Here is a 20,925-nt window from a genome sequence, read left to right as displayed (position 1 = left end):
TGCTTTTCCCTTTTACTGAGAATTTTTAACACTCTTCAGGCAGATTCTTCCCCTCCCCCCCTTTCTTTATTGCTATTACAGAAATCAGAAAAAACCCTCTGATTTTTAGAGGCAGAAGAATCGAGCTTTTAATTGTGGCGAACTTGTTTTTCTTCTTTCTTATTATGTAGTTACGTCTCTCAAGAGCTATTTATGAGTCCATATTTTTCTCGCCAATGGAACGGAACATTATTATTTAACCAACACTTCCCTCTAGTGGTGCCCATAGGGCTCGAAAGGGAGGAAGGATTTTGTGCTCCTGTGATTTCCACTGACAGGCCACACAATTCTGTGTAGTGGTGGCATCCTTGCTGTATGTAAATGCAGTGTTGTGGTTACTAACCAAGCCTAGCGTTTGTGAAAGAGTTTGCTGTATTAATTTTCATATTTTTTTGTAGATCCTAAATGGAATGAATTAAGAGGGAGAGAAACCAGTTAGATAAAAATTAGGTGGTACACTTTCAATACAAAGAGTGTTATTCCTGATAAAGCTGCAGACAGCGAGTATTTGACCTAAAAATTTCAATTGCAAAAGAAAATTAATTTATCAGTGAAAAAAACATGAAATCAGCAGAGATGTAATTGCCTCCTAGTCAGTATTTGATTAGAACACTCTGCAGCTTCTCCACAGGACCTGAAATCTTGTGTGTGTGTATGGGTCCTACTCTTCTGGATAAAATGGAGAGATGAGGGAAACCAGTGGGGCGGTGACTGAGACCGTGAGGAAACAGCCATCCCTAGGCTGACGGACACGGCGGCTGCCATGCTTGCCTGGTGACGAGCCGTGTCCAGGAGCAGAACAGGGTTAGGGGTTTGTTCTGCGGGTTTGCTTGACTCGTGTATTTGTTTACTAAATGGTGTCATACTGTGCATAGTTAAAAGCGATTCTTTTATGTGTCTCTCAGTTTTAAAGCAACTTGAAATACACTGTAATGCAGATAAAGCCTGCTTGGAAGACTGCCGAGAGCTTCCCGATACAGTCAGTCTGTGCTCTCTTCCCGGCACTGTGGCTTCCTCTCATGATTGCTTTCGCTGATGATTACTTAATACTAACTTGCCAGTTCCCCCTAATTCTCTGTATTGTCTAAGAACACACAGCTTCTTTATCGACTGCATAGCTGAAATTAGATTTTAGACAGAAAGAGCAAGCTTTAGGCTCCACTCACTCGACATATGAAGCGAGAGCGTTTGGAAACTAAGATGTTTTTTGTCAAAACGAAGAGGCTGATGTTCATAGCATGTGCTGCCTGTGGAGGGAGTTCAGAAAGGGATTGTTAGCAGGGAATGGATCAGAGCTGCTGTGCCCGCGAGCCAGCCTGGTGCTGTGTAGGTCACCTCCCGAGCGGTGCACGGGGTAACCGAGGAGGTCCTGCTTGATGTGGAAATTACAGGAGGCCCATAACATTTATGTGATTGCACTCGCAGTGTCTGCCAAGAGGCAGCTCTGCCATAAGACTTTACAGCCTTTCTAAAGCACTCTGAGAAGAAGCAGCTCTGCAGTCCCTCACACAACGAAATCAAAACCAAAGCCAGGACCGAGTCCCATTCCCGAGAGCTGCTTGTTGAGATCCCAGCTGGCTGCCTGCACTTGGCACAGCTCGGGGCTGCTTTTCTCTCCACCTCCCTCTGCCTCCTCCCTGTCTGCCACAGGCTTCATCCTGGAAATCTTCTTCCCAGATGCAGGAGAAGAAAAAGTTCCTGCCAGCTCCCCGCCGCTTGTCCCTCCCCTGCCTGCAGAGACACTGAAACTCATTTGCCAGCAAATTTGCCTTTGGATGGAAATCAGGGCTCAGAAAATAACGCGTCTTTGTTGCCAGCATGGAGGAAGCACTGAACTTGGTGACGCTGGAAACTCGTTGTGACGGCGTGCCAGCAACAGACTGCAAGGATGTGGAGCACCAGCCCACCAGGTAACCTTTAAACACAACTTGCTGTCCATGAGGAGTTTTTTGTGTCCATGTAGAAGTGCTGCTGATTCCCCTCAATACCCTGCTTTTCTTCTAATACAACTACCAAGGGCAAAAAGGACAGTTTGTCAGAGTTGTAAATATAGTAGATGTATACTTCGGTTTTGATATTAAAACAAGGTATCATCCTTCTGTTACCAGGCCAGCTTTGAAGTGAATAGGGTGGGAAGCAGACCAGCAATGCCAGGACTCAGGTGCTTTCCTCCATCTGTGCTGGCCTCCAGTGACAGTGCGGTTTTGCTGCTCCCTTTACGAGTGAAAAACCTGGTGGTCAGCACAATTTTTAGATTGCCTGCACACTGTGATCCCGTGACAAACTACAAAGAGCTTCCCACACCTCTCCCCTGCGGCTGTGGAAAAGCACCTGGGCTCTAGAAACTTGGCCTTGTGTAGGACTTGTTTGGCTCCTCTCGGCAGGGAGGAGGCAAGGGCCACGGCCTACTGAACACTGCTGCTGTGGGATTTGAGATTTTAACCATTTGTTAAGACAGCAACATACACTTAATGTTTCTCTGGGGAAAAACCCCCGAACTTCCCAAGCTGAAGCTCTCTGGTGTCACTCTGCGTGAGCTGTCATCCTAGCAGCCAAACCTTAAGTACAGGGAGGAAGCTGAGAGGTTTTAATCATTGCGGTCAAGGTAGGCTCTGCCCCATTATGTGACCTCATCTGGGCTGTTACATTTTGTGAGGTGATGTGACAATGCTTAGCTGTAGCCTGCACTAGAAATGCTGGTTTCTAAGCCCTGAGTGTTATCTTGGATAAAGGCTGTTGTGGGAATCACCCTGGGGTTAGTAACAGCAGTGTCTTCTCTTTGCACATACCTCCATGTCCTCCAGGACTGTGCGGCGCAGCAGGGTACAACTGCAACGTGTTCTGCCTCAGGGTGCTTTTGCATCACTCTTACTGTCATCTTCCCACGTCCCATTGGCTAATTCCAACAAAACGTGACTCATCTCAGAGTGAACAAGGTCTTACAAGTTTTGTGAAACGGGACGACGAAATACCAAGAAGGACTGGGGTTAGCGTTCCCGGTTTCGGGCAGGACAAACAGAACTCAGCCTGTCTTCTTCCCAGCAGTGGCAGGCTTCTGAGGCAGCAAATGCCCACTGCACCCCATCAGAGGTCTGCAGCAGCTGCAGCTGTGCTGAACTGCGTGAATGTCGGTAGAAGATATGGAAGGAAAGTAAGAGCTGAGGAGTTTATTATGGTGGGGATATGTAAGGATCAGAGGTCACAAAACATAATAAAACACCCTTCATTTGTTTTGCAGCAAGTGTCCCTGCCACTGCAGGGATCACTAATTGTGGTTTAGAAACTGAGAAATAAATTTGAAGCAACTAGTCCTATGGTAGGAAAAGCCTTGGTATGCAACTGGTGATACCAAGGACTTGAAAGACAGCTCTCTTCTTGCTGAGTTAATACTGAACTGAATTGCTGAAGGATTTTATAGGATGATACCTCTCCAGTGATGCCCTTTTCCTGATGACTTTTAGAAACCTGTTTCTGGTTACTCATGGTTTTTGAATTATCTTCTGCTTTTCTGTCCCAGAAAAAGAGACTAAAACTTTCTCTGTCTTTAGATATAGAAGCATTTTTTGTTCCTTCCCCAAAATGGCTGTGGCATATTGCTGGTTCACTCCAACCATGGCTGCATTTTTTGTGTGTGAATTTGAAAACTCCAGAGAAGTATACATAAAGCGCTACAGGAAGTAAAGATACATGAATTGCATTGAAGTCTCTACAGCAGTGTGCTACATTACTGGTGTAGATTCTTGGGGAAAGGTAACACATCTGTGTCTAATATTGATAGCTGTTATTCAATCTGTTAGGGAGATCAAGGAGAAATTGAGTTTATGGGAGCTTGGGGATTCCAAGCTGTAAAGTATAAAACTTTATAGCAAAATGCGTAATGTCCACTACAAAGCAATAATGTATACTAAAATTTGATGACATCCTTCCAGCAATACTCTAAGTATTTTAATATGTAATGTAGGTATCGTTAAATCCATACACAAAGAATAACTCCTAATTGGGGCCAATAATATCCAAGTTCATCCAGACATACCCTCCTTTTTTAACAGCACATTTAGTGTAATCAGAATTAAAAGACTTAAAAAACATTTTTCTGGGACTTTTTGACACCTGCAACCCAGTCAAAACTCCTACAAAGTCACTATATCTGTGTGGTTTTCCATTGCAATGGGCTATGATGCTCTTGGTGGGGTGGGGAGTTAAAGACCAGGGCCTGAGCCCTTATCATCTCTGAGACATTGCTCCTAGTAGTGTCAGCATGCAGGACATGCTGACCATTTTCTACTTCTGTTACAGTCTCACATGCTGAGTCTCTAATTACAATTTTAATTACTGTAGTTGATGAATGTGTGATGTCTGGTGAAGGTTTGAATGGGGCTGGTGGTTTGCCATGCTAAGAAGTACTTACATTAGTGGTGATTAAAGCACAGATTAGCACTACTTTGTTCCATTTTCCCAACTATCAGTTATATTTGCTGCTAAGAAAAAGGTTCAAAAGGTATGCGGTAGTCCTTCCTTCACTGTTAAAAGTTTTTTAAATGACACTGATTGTGTTTACCAAATCAGGTGTAGGAAGCTGGTCAGAACTTGTTGCAGAAACTTGAGTGGCCAGTGGCAGAAAGTCCCAATGGATGATCACGATGCTTCCTTTTGATATTGCAGCATATTCACTCCCCTCTCCTTTCCAAATCTGTATGTATGTATTTCATGAATTTTACAGAGTTAGGAATTGCTCACTGTTCAAAACTTCCTGTTACTAGTTCCTAAAGTAAATAATTTAGCCGTTAAGATTAGGTAATGTATCACATGGTCCCTCACCTGCTTACCGTTGTTGCATCTTTTCTGAGTGCTGCTCCCTTAAGGATAGTTTTTAGAATCAAAATTTGAAATCTTAATTTTGATTTAAATTTTTTGTATTCTCTACAAACGGATAAACAACCCAGGCCCACCAAATTCTGTCTACAGCTTAGCAACCAAAGACCAAGGCTGATTGGCCTTGTTTGCTAGCTAACTCTATATCTGTAGGGCATCCACATTTTTTATCACTTTATGCAAATCTGGCACAAAGTTGGCTTCCAGGAGTAACTGCATCTTTACTTCCACCTGGCTTTTCAAGATCATAAACAGGATCATAAACAAGCTCTACATCCTTCTTATTCGCGAGTAAGTTCTGGTTACTTTTACCCTGGTCTTTAAAAGCTGAAATTTGCCTCTGTGCGTTGCAGTGGGGAGCCCTTGCTTGTTGCTCCTGGCAGAGGGTTGCAGATCTGCAAATGCTCTGAATAGATTCAGCTCCTGTGGCAGCTTGAGGAAGGACTAATTTTCACTTGTCATCTGACTGTTGCTCATTTTTCTTGAACAGATGGTCACATTTTTGTACGGTTTTTAAACATGACAAAAGCGACAGACATAACTTGGAGGTATTTCCTTCTGTCATCTGTTTGGGATTGTCCCTTCTCAAATCGCGTGGTTTATTTTCACAGAAGGCATGCATTGGTGCATGCTTTTTCTTTTAACCTAGATTTGAATTTTCAGTGGATCTTAGCATACGTGTATATATGTTAACAGATAAAGAATAACTAGTTGTCTGGCTGGGATCTTTGTGCACCTGGCTAACAGCATACTTTAGGTGGGGAGGTGGCCACCGGCTTCTGAAAGAGCTCTTGGGGACGGCTCTTCTTAGAGCCGAATGAGCTCTAGGAGAAATGGAGAGATGAATGGAGAGAAGCAAATGCTAACTGTTGTTTGCATGCTGTTGGCACTGTGAGATGGACCACCAAAGCCACTGAAACAAATACACGACAAAAGGTGCTTAAGTGGAACTTTCTCATTTTCCTCCTTTGGTAGCTGGTGGTCACACAAGTGAGACAGATTCCCAAATATGACCCTGAACACGGAGCAGCTGGTCCAAAAGGAACGGCAGCAATTCCTGGAAGCCCAGGACTTAGAAGTCTCGCTGGGGCGGTTGGGAGTTTAAATTGTTAATAATTACGTGCAATCAAGTCAGTCAGTTTTTGCAATCAATATAAATGGATGTGAGACTTGGGATTTAGCTTAACAAGGATAGCCATCAAGCAGCTAAGAAATATAACTACTGTTAATTTTCATTTCCTGCTTTCTGCAGGGTTACACAGAATGCTGTGGGCAGAATGCACTGAGACAGTTTCTCATAAGTCTTTGCTTTAAACTGAGGATTAGACACTTTGATTTTTTTATTACAGTACAGTCAGCATAGGGCAATTAGGGCTAAAGTGGAAAGGAAATGTATTTCAGAGGTAAACAGATATGGAAAACAAATTAGCAGCTAGTTGGAAACATGTCCAATTTCTAAGTGTGAATGTGTGTGGCTGTAGGAAAAAAACCACCCATAAAGTAAAGATGACAATATTGAAGTAGGTTTTTTTTCTTTAATTCTCCCTTCTTAGGGAGAAATCTTTCAGTGCTGCTGTCATTACTTCGTGCTGTTGATGAACAACTTGTACCACGTTGCATGTGCTCTGGTATATGTTCTGCTACACACGCAGTGCTCCCTGAAGCATGGAAAAACTGGGTGTGCTCACTGCCACTGCTCTTAATGGTGTCTGGCAAAGAGCAGGTCAGCACTGCTGGCTGGGTCTGAGGTCCTACAGAGCTCCTGCACCCCCCATTAGTCATTCTGACCTCTGTTAGGGTGTTAAATGCTTCTGTGGAACAGAAATGGTACAAACACACCAGGGCTGTGATTTGTTCCTGGCTTTTTTATGGGTCAGGTCCAGGGGAAACTTTCTGGCTACTCTCACTGCTGGACAGATACATATAGGAATCAAGCAGCACCTGGCTGTAAATCAGTGGAAAACTTCTTTTATTATTTGCCTTATGACAATAAGAAGTGAAACTGAGGTTCAGAGGCTTCAGGTCTTTGCACATTCAAAATGTCTGTGTTGTGGTGGTGGTGTTTTTTGGTTTTGGTTTTTGGTTTTTTTGTTTGTTTGTTTGTGTTTGTGTTCTTCCCCCCCCCCCCCCCCCCCCCCCCCCCGAAAACCTGGTAATGGCATGAGTAACATGCTGTCTGCCCTGGCCACCTGTGCCAGTGCCTGTCAGTATGGACACACATGTAGGCAGTGGGCTTTTGGTATTGTCAGTGCACTAAGGAAAGGCTCAAAGTATAAGATGAAAACTGGGGTCAAAAGAGTTGTGGAGAGGATTATTTTCCTTGAATTGGTGATGTAGACACACCTGTAACACCCTGATTTAGGGTGTAAATCTTTTGCCTAAGGCTGAATGATACCTCTTGGTTTTGAATAGTATAATCCTGAATATTTAACAGTCTGTTTAATTCAATTTGTAGTCCTTTAATACCCATCCTCGGCATCTGTTCTTTGAAAATACCCATTGAAATGATGCCATAGCCTAACAATTATGGACCAGAACTCAAGAATTCATCATCCCTGCCACTCAACCATGTATTAAGAATAAAGTTGGGTAAGTCATGATACATTTTGTGATTTAGCTTTCTTGTGTGTATAATAGGAATAAATATATTCAATGTAAGAAGATATATCAAATAATGGGAATAAATATATAAACATAATACATGTTAAAATGCTATGACATTTACAAATTAAACCTGCCAATTAAGAGCTAGATACTTTCTTTATTAAGCTGTTAAGAAACATTTATTGATTTCAAAAATCTTAGTGAATAAAAGCCATCAGGATCATTATCATAATAAATATCACAGAGAAGAAGGATGCATCATTTGAAGTGGAAATGATTGAAATAATCATGATTTAAAAAAAAATTAAAGAGGAGCATTTATGGAGACTTGTAAATGTTTTCTATGCAAGAAGTTTTCTTCTAGCTTTAGGGAGAATTTGGTTTCTAGGTATATATCCTAAAAGAGATGAAAAGATAGTTTGCTATGCATGCTTGTAACGAAATTAAACTCAAAATACTCTTTTAACTGTTTTCATGTTTATAATTTTTACTAGCTTTTCACTCTTGCTTCTCCTGTGTTTGGTGTTTTTTTTTGTTAACCACATACATTTATTATATTTTTCATCTTGTATAGCTAAGAGTTCTGAATAAAATCAGATCAGTGATCCTCCACTACCTTCGTCATCATGATGAATAATTTGTAGGTTGCTTGGATCTCAATGAAGGTCATAGAGCCACAGAACAGTCTGGGTTGGAAGACACCTCAAAGACCATCTAGTTCCAACCCCCCTGCCATGGGCAGGGACACCCTCCACTAGACCAGGTTGCCCAAAGCCCCATCCAACCTGGCCTTGAACACTTCCAGGGAGGGGGCATCCACAGCCTCTCTGGGCAACCTGTTCCAGTGCCTCACCACCCTCACAGTAAAGAATTTCTTCCTAATATCTAATCTAAATCTACTCTCTTTTAGTTTAAACCCATTACCCCTTGTTCTATCACTACATGCACTTGTAAACGGTCCCTCTCCATCTTTCCTGTAGGCTCCTTTAGGTACTGGAAAGCTGCTGTAAGGTCTCCCCGGAGCCTTCTCTTCTCCAGGCTGAGCAACCTTAACTATCTCAGCCTGTCCTTATAGGAGAGGTGCTCCAGCCCTCTGAGCATCTTTGTGGCCCTCCTCTGGACTCACTCCAGCAGCTCCATGTCCTTCTTATGTTGGGGCCCCCAGAGCTGGATGCAGTACTCCAGGTAGGGTCTCATGAGAGTGGAGTAGAGGGGCAGAATCACCTCCCTCAACCTGCTGGTCATGCGTTTTTTGATGCAGCCCAGGACACGGTTGGCTTTCTGGGCTGCAAGTGCACACTGCCGGCTCATGTTGAGCTTCTCATCAGTCAATACCCCAAAGTCCTTCTCCTCAGAGCTGCTTTCCATCCATTCTCCACCCAACCTGTAGCTGTGCTTGGGATTACCCCAACCCATGTGCAGGACCTTGCATTTGGCCTTGTTGAACTTTATGAGCTTTGCATGGGCCCACTTCTCAAGCCTGTCAATAAGCTGTATAATATTAATTACACATACTGTAAGCTGGTGTGTATACCAGTGGGAAGTAATTGGGGTTTAAAATTAGGTGCACTATCAACATTTTATATTTTATTTTAAAGGGAGAAATAGATGTTGAAGGAAGTGTAAGTAAAGAAATGTTTTTGATCCGTGTGTTCCTTTCTCCCTACTCCTGTTGCATTTATCTGACCTGAACTCCTTGCAAAAACAATTGCATAAAGCCAGGAAGAGCTAAATGACTGTTCCAATGGTGTTATGGCAAGCCATTATTTACAAAGTGCTCTGAAAGTGAGTTATTTGTTTAGGAAAGCAGACAAAGGACTGCACAAGCTTGAAGGTGCCATGGACGAAGCAGAACAGGGAAGATTGGATGCCAAGTCCCACCCCAGGGAGAAAGATGCTCCCGAAGCCAGCAGTCCCATCCACAGGACCACTTGTGGGACTGCTGTCCTTTTTGAGCTAAAATATCATAAAAGGGAGTTATATAGTTATATATAGTTAGGGAGAGGAGAAGATACATGGAATTGATCCGACACAGCAGGAAATCATTATAGTGAACACATCAGATGGATCAGAATGGGTACAAAACCAGCGAAAAGTTATTCCTCAGGCCAGTGAAAATGCATTAGGGAAGATTTCTGTCTCACTGAATATGAATTTAACTTTACAAGGGAATTAATCCAAACCGATAAGATCGCAGACACTTTCTTGTAAAAATTTTTCTTATTTTTGTAAAAGCCAGGTTTAAAAATAACCACACTTGAATATTTGGACTATAAACATCATTTTAGCCTTAGCTGAATACTAGAAGAGGGCAGTACAGCCAAACATTGTTAACCAGATAATTACAGGAAATTTAGGAGGCGTTTTGGTGGGATTTTCTGATGGAACTGTTTCTACTCTATTTTCCTAATGTTTCTAAAGCTCTTTAACTACAGGGACTACCTTTTCCAGAAACTCATCTAAATAAAAGTGTGTGAAAGAATATTCTTAGTGCAAACTTCAGCTTTTGCAGACAGCATGAGGAAGAAATGTGCCAGCAGCTGCTCCCTCTACAGAAACATTCTGACCGGTTCTCCAGGACCTAGGGATATTCCTGGATACCCTGGGCAAGAGGTAAGTGCAGTGGGAGAGAAAAATAGGCCCATTTCACAAATCTAAATGTAGCTGAAGCACCGAGTGACATGGAACTTGAAGTATAAGGAACACAAAAGACTTTCTTTGGTGTAATATTATACTTGATTTTGTTCTCACTGAACTAAATCCAAAGTGAGTTTTCCATTTCCTTCAACAGGAACCTGGGGAGTTTGTTTTCCTGCAGGGAAAACAAATACAGAATAGCTATGGAAGAAATTAGAAGCCTGCAAAACAGAATAAAATGCCTAAAGCAAGTACTTGAGATCATTACTATGTTAACTTTAGCCTGAGAAACAGGCAGTGAAGTTATGGTAAAAGATTAGATAAATACATTTTAATGCTATTACAAGCTGAGCAATAATCTAATAAACTTTTTCTAAAAAGCTACCTCTGAATGATATGCTACAGTTTTAAAACTTTATATGTATCCATGTTTTCAACAACTCTGAAACCACATTGTGACTCATAACCAGAGTATTCATCTCCCACGGGTCTAAAAGGTCTTGAGGGACCATAATTTACTTTTTCCTTTCTTGAGGGACATTTAAGGGATCATAATTTCATTATATACTGTTGATTAGTATTTTCTAGTACATACAGCAAAGAATTCCACAGAAAATCTGTTACTGGAGTAGTTATATTCATTACTGTGCTGCAGCCAAAACCTTCTTGCATGATCTAGAAGAAGAGGGAGGGTTTAAAAAGTTATCAGCAAAAATATCCAGGCTATTTCTTTTTCCTTCATATATGTTCCTATATGTTCTTCATATATCTTTGTTACTGTGTTGCTGACCACTGCCTATGATGTCATGAACTCTAAACAAGATTTATATTCCAAATCTAGAGTTAAATACTATGGTAATGAGGTATTTTCCACTTTTTTTCCACTTTTGAGAGTGGAACGAAATGGTAAGAGATTGCATGCCAGGTTTGGAAAACAGGTAAAAATAACCTTGTTTAACCTTGCAAATTTTAGGTTACCACCTATAGAGACATAACATGTTGATAACTTAACTGTATTACAGGTAATTTAGTAAGACTGAAAGTACCCATCTGCTTTTAACTCTTCTTCCTTCTTTGCTCCAGTTCCCCCTAACACACTTTTCAGTCTGAGTAGACCACAGTGCCAAACTGAAAGCACACAATGTTATCTCCGTTTTCTCACCATACAGTTAAATGTCTGGAGTTTTGTTATTTTTTGTTGGATTTTATTGGTTTTGTCCTTTTAAACAAACTTTGAGTTACTTTATTTTATGGTATTTCTTTGTTCTAAACAGTCTTTACCTTCTTAATCCCTCTGTTTTTCCTGAGCTGGTTTTGGTGTCCACTCTCCACCTGCTGTGGGCTCTCTGCTTTATCCCCCCCCAGGGAGATGTCTCTCCCTGTATCTCCACCCCTTCCAAGCCTCACTTTTCAAATTTGACGTGTGAGCAGAACTATCATTCCTCTCCCAAATGTCTTCACATCATCTCTGCTCAGATATAAAAAGGTTAGAAATAATGCTAATACAGAATTGTGCTGGAAGGCAGTGCAGAGCACTGCTGCCTGTGGGACTGTGGGACTTCTCCTTGTCCACAACAGAATAAACCATGGTCAGGTCCATGCCACCAGCTCTCAGCTGTCACAGTTGAAGCACTATTCCTAATAAAGCAGGCATCTGTAGATACTTTGACCCTTATTCTTACATGATCATAATCTATCATAAGCATCATTGGCTCTCACAGGTAAACTAACCACACTAGGAAGCTCTCCCATGAAGTTCTACAGGTCTCTGAGGTTGTTCTTCATTTTTTTTTATTTTTTTCTTTTGCTATGTCTTCTGTATAAAGAAAAGAGCATTTTCAAAGAGTCTGCTTCATAAACAAAGACAAGCTGTATCTCTATTCAGAATCAGATCACTGGCTTGTTTTTTCTATTGTTTTTTCTAAATTTGGACTCATTTCCACTGTTGTCCATAATTTATTTTGTTAGATGTTACAGATTGGAATTAAGCAAGGAGGAATTAATATAAACTGAAATCATGGATTTGCAGCAACATTAAGAATTTTACAGAGCAAACCTGGGTTGAAAGGAATTCATGGGGAGTATGAGGCAGAAGGATTTTATGGTCATTTTCTTGATCCTGGAAAACAGAGACTGAAATGTGGAATATCTCTGACAGATTTATTTTTTTTAATATTGTCTTTTGCTCAGTGAATTTCAGTTTCAAAGTGTATGAACAATGAACTGTTTTCCACTTGAATGTAAACATTAAAATTATTGTAGTCATTAAATTTTCGGTGAGTGTGGTAAAACTGGAGATAAAGGGGCCAGAGGTTTTGGACTAGTTGGCTTTGAAGGCAACCAAGGCCCAAGAGGTAAGTTTTGTTCTTGAAATTTTGATGGTTGAGGGAATAAACAGACTTGTACAAGAAATTTTGTTTGCTTTGCAAAATGATGTCTAAGATGATAGATATAAATATAATGACATATATATATGGATGCTCAGTATACATGTATTTACTGAGAAAAACCTTGTATGATGGTCTATTGCCAAAGCCACGAGATACGTTCAGCTTACAGTGAAACCAGAGTTTTCACAGTTCTGCTTCAAACATGGCCCTATTTTTCTCATGCATTTTTTGGTCAAATTTTGCATTTTTGTCTCCTCTCCCCCTTTTTTTGCAGGAAAGATGAATAATACATGTGAAGAGACCACACTAAGTGTATTTACCTTGGCATTTTTGTTCTGAGCTTCCCACATTGTCCTTTGCATTTCTTTTCCTGGGATACTGGAGAGGAATTAACATCAAAATTGACTATTTGGGTCACCATTTGCACTATTTACTTCATGAAACGCTAGGACAGAGATCTTCTTGCTTGTAGTGTTAATTTTTATGGGATTATATCGCTTATACACTGCTTGCCGTGCTCTATGCACGGCCCAGTGAGCACTCCAGGAGAGAGGTCTGCAACAGGCATGCCCTAACATTTACAGTGACGTCATCTCACAAGACTGGTTGCATTTGTCTGCTGGATCATATATTTCCTATAAGAATATATTTTCTCTGTGATGTATTCCAGTAACAGAAAAAAAAAAGCTTGTGCACTGGATTGGAGCATTTTTAATGAGTATGTATATATGAACAGTTAATTACATTGCTTATGGAATGAAGTTTTTGTACCCTTGCATCCTCAAAGAAAGCGGGTTAGTGGTTTCAGCTCTGTTCATTTTTGAGTTCTCCACAGCAGCTGTGAGCTGCAAGCCCTTGGAAAGGTCATGTCTGCAAAGCTGTTCACAGGACCCTGAGCCCAGCAGCTCCCCCAGGGGTGCGTAGCTGGGAGAGGACCACAGTACGTGTTGGGGCAGGGAGGGAGGTATTCTGGGGAAGCTTTATAGTCTAGAACATGGGGCTGGAAAGCAGAAAATCTGTTAACATTCCCGATTATCATGCACCAGATATAATCCAGCAAATTACGGCTTTAGTTAAGTTATTACCAATGCTTGGCCTCCCTTTTCTTATCTATAAGATGAAGTTTATATGATATATTCTTATGGATCTTCACAGGAGATGATAGAATATAAAAATGCAGCATGGTTGCTTTCCCCCAGCTCTTCTATAAAATAATATTTTAATTTTCTGTTACAATTGTAAGGAAAGTACTTATATACAGGAGAATATGTACATATTCAATGTAATTTTCTTATATCTCCAGAAGGACCAATCTATCTCTGGCTCCACTTCATATTCCATGGTTGGAGTTTGTTCTTATTTGAATTATCGATATCTGACTCTTCCTGTTGGTCTTTGAAAACCAGCACAGCCTGATTGCCGTGATCCTGGCATGGAACAAACAAAACAGCAAACACAAAAGAAAACATCATTCCTTGGTTGCAAGGTGCACCAGACTTCCTCCACTCTCCCCAACATCTCCTGCTACATAACAGCAGAACAAGGCACAGTTCATGCTTGCTAATGTAACGCGGGTGTATGAGATCTGGAGAAACAGGACCATGGGGTTCGGGAGGGGTTAAGTTCATACACCTGAGAGGCTACTTCATTCACTGTTTTGGCTGCCAGACCTGTTGCTGTGGAAATGATAGCTGAGATACTGCAGTTTTTTAGATCTGTCTTCCAGCTTGAGTTAAGGTTTTCCCTGATGAACCATAAACTTGAAGCTACTGGACAAAGGGAAATGGGGATTTAATCCTTTTAGGCCACGAGCAGACACCCCTCTGTTCTGGTGTTATTAGCATCCCTCTCTGCAGCAAGACTATCAAGGGAGAGAGGAAGCTGGGAACAACAGCATTGCCAAACTTTCCCCTTGGGGATGCAAGGCAAACTGGAGACACACATCTGTAAGTGACATGAGAATGAGTTATGAGCATGAGGAGCAAACGGGCAGGAAGGATCAGCCGGTTCAGGAAGGTACAGGAGAGGATGGGCCGTTGGTGAGCACAGGGGGGTTAAAACTGCTTTAACAAGACACGTGAGGCTAGTTCAGTGTTTTTCCAAAGTTATCTTATCTGGTTTGGATATTTTTATTTCTGGGTCAAGCAGAAGTCAGAGAATCAACTAATAAAAGCGTAGTCTGCTCTGAACCGCTGTGTGTGTGCTAGTACTGCCCAGGACTGCCATTTATTCCAGGAATAATGCATTTCATTATCTTAACTGTACCTCAGCGATGGCTGCAGGAGCAGTCCCTTCCACTTTGGAGACAACAGTTACAAATGAGTCAAATTGACTGATGTGATGGTCGGCTAAAGAAAATAAGACGAAAAATTATTTGTTAACATGGATATACCCCACACCTTGAAGGTATGCAGTATAATCATGGTCTTGTGCAAAACTATCACAACCTGTTCAGCTGACTGATGATAAACAGCTAGTGAAAATAAAGCTGCATCAAGTGATTCAGCTTTTGTAGGAATATATATGAACAAAATGAAGGATATATGATGTGATCAGAGCTTTATCAATGATTTCTCCTAAAAGGGCTGTCCTCCATTATTCATTTGGGGGAATGGGAGTTAGAACAATATGCATTTATATTTTAGTTTAATAGTAGTCTTCATGTCTCCATTTTTCCCATCTTAGTGAAGAAAAGTTCAGCCCATAGACTGGCCTCTGTCTGAATGTGTAATGAGTGAATATATGAGAGAGTTATAATAAGCTTGCTTGTTAGTCCAAGTCCTGTAAACACTAAATTATTCACACAACAGCTGTTATGGCTAGTCACACATAAAGATTTGCTGAGCTAGGTGATGATTTCAGAGCCTGACCTTGTTCAGAGTCTTTTGTAATGCTTTCCCTTTTGTGGTGGGTTGACCCTGGCTGAGGGCCAGGTGCCCACCAGACCCGCTCTATCACTCCCCTCTTTCATTAGACAGGGGAGAAAAGGTACAATGAAAGAAAACTTACGGGTCGAGATAAGGACAGGGAGAGATCATTCTCTAATTATCATCACGAGCAAAACAGACCGAACTTAGAGAGGGAATTCATCTTATTTATTACTAAGCAAAACAGAGTAGAGGAATGAGAAATAAAACCAAATCTTAAAAACACCTCCCCCCACCCCTCCCATCTTCCCGGGCTCAACTTCACTCCCGGCTTCAACCTCCGCCCCCCCCAGTGGCACAGGGGGACGGGGAGTGGGGGTTACGGTCAGTTCATCACACAGTGTTTCTGCTGCTTCTTCATCCTCAGGGGGAGGACTCCTCTCATCGTTCCCCCGCTCCAGCGTGGGGTCCCTCTCACGGGAGACAGTCCTTCACGGCCTTCTCCAACGTGAGTCTCCTCCACGGGGTGCAGACCTTCAGGAGCAAACTGCTCCAGCGTGGGTCCCCCACAGGGTCACAAGTTCTGTCAGCAAACCTGCTCTGGCGTGGGCTCCTCTCTCCACGGATCCACAGGTCCTGCCAGGAGCTTGCTTCAGCCTGGGCTTCCCACGGGGTCACAGCCTCCTTCAGGTGCCTCCACCTGCTCCAGTGCGGGGTCCTCCATGGGCTGCAGGTGGAATCTCTACACCCCCTCATCCTCCCTCCATGGGCTGCAGGGGGACAGCCTGCTTCACCATGGTCTTCACCACGGGCTGCAGGGGAATCTTGCTCCAGCGCCTGGAGCACCTCCTGCCCCTCCTTCTGCACTGACCTTGGTGTCTGCAGATGTTCTTACATCTTCTCACTCCTCTCTCTGGCTGCAAAAGCGCTCTCTAACTGTTTTTCTCTTTCTTAAATATGTTATCACAGAGGCGCTGATTGGCTTGGCCTTGGCCAGCGGCAGGTCCATCTTGGAGCCGGCTGGCATTGGCTCTGTCAGACACAGGGGAAGCTTCTAGCAGCTTCTCACAGAAGCCACCCTTGTAGCCCCCCCGCTACCAAAACCTTGCCATACAAAACCAACACACCTTTTTACGTCTGCTATTTGTCATGGACAATAAAGTAACAGCTAGGACTGTTCCAATGATTTATATGAGTTTTAGTAAGTTTTAAGAAGCATTTTAGATGAAAGATTAATTTAATTTCTATTTTAATGCAAAATGTCCTTCATAAGAATATTTTCCATGCTGGAAAGTAAAATTTTCCAATGTTAGGAAAAGCCCAATTCAAGCCTGATTGTATTTATTATAATACACCTTCACTTCAGTTAATCACTCAAAGCACAGAATAGATAATGCTGCCTTAGGAACAGCTTTTAGAGCTTTTGTTGACTTCAGCATGTAGCTGTAGTTGTTCTTATCTGATGATATCTGAGCTGCTGTTAGAAAAAAAATCATTTCGCTTCAGAAGGACTTTTATCGGGCAGCTGTTGCTGGAGTGTCTTCTCTGTTTCACAAAGATGAGTTTTAGTTTTATCTCACATTACATTGTCTGGCAAAGGAATACTTTAATCTCTCCTTCATAGATGTGAAACTGAGGAATAAAAGGACCATAGTGTGGGGGGAAGCCACTACACTGCTATTAAAAACCACACCAAACTCCCGAAATTTCTCTTCCAGAGAACTTAGCGTTACACAATCCGTTCTCCTTGTTCTGCCTGAGTATCAGACCTTTGATCTGGTACTCACCCGAGGAAGCTCACGCTTGGTGGTTGCTCACTGAGACCCTGGTGTTAGCTACCTGCTTGGAATCACACAGACGAGGACATGTTTTCTAGGACATCTTTTAAAATAAACCCAGAGGTGAGTTTTCATATGAGCTATCCACTGGGTGGCAGAAGTAGATCAGAAAAATCTTACTCAAACATAAAGAACATAAGAGGGATGTATAAATGTAGCCACTATGTGAAGTATTTTGTAACAGCACTATATGAATCTTCTACCTGAGCTGAATGTATTTGAAAATAACATATCTCATGAGATAATAAATTGGAAAGACTTTTTTTTACTCTTTTTACCTCTCTGTGTGTGAGCAGAAATAAACTTCTACATGCCCTTCCTTTATTTATTTGTTTATTTTTCTTCCTTACCAAATACAAGAGATTCTTTTCAGAGGGGAAGAGAGCCTGGGCTGCCCTGCCACCTCATCCTTTTCTTCCCACCCCTTTCGGTGGAGAACACTGCTGCTGGAGCTGGAAGCTTTGCTGTGCCCTCTGCCCCAGCTGCTGTTCTCCCATTCCCTCCTTTACAAGGAACTTGCTCCTTTGGAAAAATGACATCAGGATGTGTCTTAAACCTTCTCCTACTCCAGTGTTGCTACAGCTAAAACAAATTGTCAGTGTTGAGGATAGCAAGATTTCTTCCCAAGGTACGTGTTCCCAGGTGATCCAGGACCTTGAGTTGGTCTCTGTTGCGAGTAGCTCTCCCTTTGTCGTGCCTGGGTTTGTAACTCAAGGCAGATTTGCCAGCTTAAGGGAGAAGTCGAACCAGTTGTAAAATAGTGGGTGACTACTTAAGAGACTGAGGGGCAGCTGATAATTTTAATAGTGATTAAAAGCTCTCAGTATGATGAGTAACCCACAAATTTTAGTTGAGCACAGTGAAAATGGAGGTAAAGGTTATGGATTATAACCTCCAACTGGCCTTGAAATCAACCAAGATCCAAGATGTAAGTTTTTTTCTTGAAATTTTTCCTGCTAAAAATCCATTTAAATCACAGTTTATATGATTCCTTTTGTGTGCGTAATTCCATCAGAAGCAGATCAGCCTAAATTAAGATTGTGATCCAGTACAATTCCCCATGTGCTTGCGTATCCTGTTGTGACAACTGAACATCATTCCTCTTCGGAAAATAATTTGAAACAAATGATGTCCACTGTAAAGCCCCAAAATCCTAAAACTGACCCAAGAGATCCTGAGGGTTTAAAAGAATATACTATTTCAGTTCACTTCCTGTTTTTTGTTTGTTTGTTTAAATACCTTCTCTACAACATATATGAGAAAGAAATATAACTAGTGTTGTCACTGCTTAGGATTTTTTTATGGTGGATTTGTCCTTGTTGCCAAAGTTTGTCTTTTACATCCACCTGTTCCTCTGCCCTCCAAACAGCCCAAACTCCCTCTCTTCCCCTTCTCTGCTCTTTCTGGTTCGCCTGGCTTCTTCCACTGCCAGTGGGCAGGGGAAAGATGCAGTAACCAGTACGGTTAGTCCCCATGAACATTTTTGTCCTATTAAACTCAATGTCCAAGAACGTCTTTATTATGTGTTTTATTATTCAGAGGCTGTGAGGACTGCGGTGCTTTGAAGGACGTACCGCCCAGCAGGCGGGCAGAGCATGTGGTGGAGCGGGTTGAGCTCAGCATCTGGAGGATTAGGTCTAACTGTGTGTAGGGTGATTGATCTGGAATGCTTTTAATTTACAAGGGTAGTTCCCAATAGTGTATTTCTAGCATTCTTTCTTTAGAGGACAATGAATGCCAAGTCGTAATAACTAAAATGAGGTCAGCTATATCAGGCCCAAGCTATTCGACAGCACACTTTGAAATCTCTGCGATGAATTGGATGAAAGAAGCAAAACTGTTGAATCTTGCTCTGGCATGACTCTTACTCCCTTTTTTTAACTAATTATGGCAGTATTATTGCACTTTGAACACTACTGATAGATGTACACAATACTGTGAAAGTTGATGTGTTTTTTCTGACCTGCATAGTATAGATTTTTAGACAAAACTGCTTATAGCTATATTTAATCTAATCTTTGAGTTAAAATCTGAAGATACAATACCACTGAACATGCATGGTGGAATACACAAAATTCTGTATTCTATACAAGTTTTATACACACCTGTATCCATATTTGAAGATCAGTAGAAGTTGGTAAATAAAAGCAAGCACTCTGCAAACAGATGTGATATGTGCAAATAGTGTGTTTGTTATGTCGAATTTTTTTTTTTTTTTACTGAATAGTAATACTCCTGGTACAAACAGATGAGAGCAGTAGGGAAAAGAACGATGTCTTCCAATTTTTTATGCCAGATGTAAAATAAGAAAGGTAGATTGCTGGGCACACTTGCTGAAGACTCGCACATTAATCAGGTCCAAGTTTACTGGAAGGAGTAGCTTCTCCCAGCCAGTCTGCATGCTGGGAATTGTGGCATGATGAGACCAAAGCACTGTTCAAAAGAAATACATATTCACACATATCTTACTAGATTTATTGAACAGTTTTAGATACAACTTTAATGTTTTATGCCTTGCCATCAATGCAAGGTTCCTTTATCAGGTCACCATATTTCTTGGATATCACTTAGAAAATGCCTAGTTTTAAAATCTGAATGGAAATTGAAATATTATTAAAGCAGCTCAAAAAATTAACTCCAAGCACATCTTGTCTATATTTCATTTTGATGATGTGTAAAATGCTCATCACAAAAATTGCTTGAAGTAAAAGGAGCTTGCCAACTTAACAGACTTAAAAATAAAGAAAAAAAACTTGATAATGTTAAATATACAAGAGAGCCCTGATATTGTGGTTTGGATTTTTTCTTTTTTTTTTTAATATTCTAAACATATAGCTGGGGATTCTCAGAGAGCCCTACTATATTTAAAAATCACATGGTCAAATATCAGTTTTTTCACTCTAGCTTTCTGTAGTAAGGAAAATTAGAATTTAAGACACATTACACTCAGTTATTGGGACGGAAATACTTTTTATTCGTGGAACACACATAATTATTATCCTCTGTGCTATTTTTCTTTTTGTTTCCTTCACTATTTAAAGAAACAGCAGAAAATTAAAACACAGTTTAGCCAAAATGAAATGTAATTAATTTATACAGAAACTGTACAGAGTACTCATGGACTAATGCTATTAGCCCAGGAGAAGTTTTGGTCTTAATGACATTGTATGGTGCTGACATGGGCTTTGGATGTGCAGTGGTTTACAAAACTGCTTCTAGTAACTTCAGCATATACATTTTCCAAGGAAATAGTCCAAATTTTCCAAATAAAAAATGTTGAGTGGAAGGACATGCTGGAATCGGAGAAACAAGCTGGGGTGTGGGAAATGTTAACTCACAGAGCAATTGAGTAATGCTGGTTGGTCCCTGTCCCGTTCCCCACTGACCTTTCCGTAAATGAACCCTGGGATGACTCACCCGGCAGTGCCACCTCAGTACCTTGTCTGCCCTCCATCCCTTCGGGGCTGCTGAGAGGTTGTGATGGCAGTCACCTTCATTTGGCTCATTCATAGCAGCATTTTGGTGCTTGCTGTTTGGGGGTTTTTTTGTGGCTTTTCCCCTCCTCAGCTCCTATGCAAAACCATCCCTTCCCTTTCCTTGGATTACGGCAGAACTCAGTGTGTTGCGATGTAAATTTACACCCTTTCAGAAAGAAGTTCATCTGCACTTCTTTTCTTC

At 41.4% G+C, this 20,925-nt stretch overlaps 2 long non-coding RNA genes across 3 annotated transcripts in view; one reads left to right on the top strand and one right to left on the bottom strand.

Annotated features, from left to right (window-relative positions):
* Nucleotides 1-1,692: 1,692 nt before the first annotated feature.
* On the top strand, nucleotides 1,693-15,135 carry LOC142600930 (uncharacterized). Of its 2 annotated transcripts, XR_012834420.1 has the most exons (5): nucleotides 1,693-1,949; nucleotides 7,367-7,500; nucleotides 10,028-10,128; nucleotides 12,415-12,506; nucleotides 13,846-15,135. It is a non-coding gene; the product is annotated as an uncharacterized LOC142600930 (long non-coding RNA). The 2 variants fall into 2 exon arrangements; XR_012834419.1 differs by lacking the exon at nucleotides 13,846-15,135 and having other exon boundaries at nucleotides 12,415-13,652.
* The window catches only part of LOC142600928 (uncharacterized), a 637,768-nt gene continuing 624,806 nt past the window's right edge, over nucleotides 7,964-20,925 (bottom strand). The window contains exon 3 of the long non-coding RNA XR_012834418.1: nucleotides 7,964-8,414. This is a non-coding gene — a long non-coding RNA (uncharacterized LOC142600928). The remainder of the gene's footprint in view (nucleotides 8,415-20,925) is intronic.

This window comes from Balearica regulorum, chromosome 3 (genome assembly GCF_011004875.1).
Source record: "Balearica regulorum gibbericeps isolate bBalReg1 chromosome 3, bBalReg1.pri, whole genome shotgun sequence".
Classification (NCBI taxonomy): Eukaryota; Metazoa; Chordata; class Aves; order Gruiformes; family Gruidae; genus Balearica; species Balearica regulorum.
This window is presented reverse-complemented; position numbering and strand designations above follow the sequence as displayed.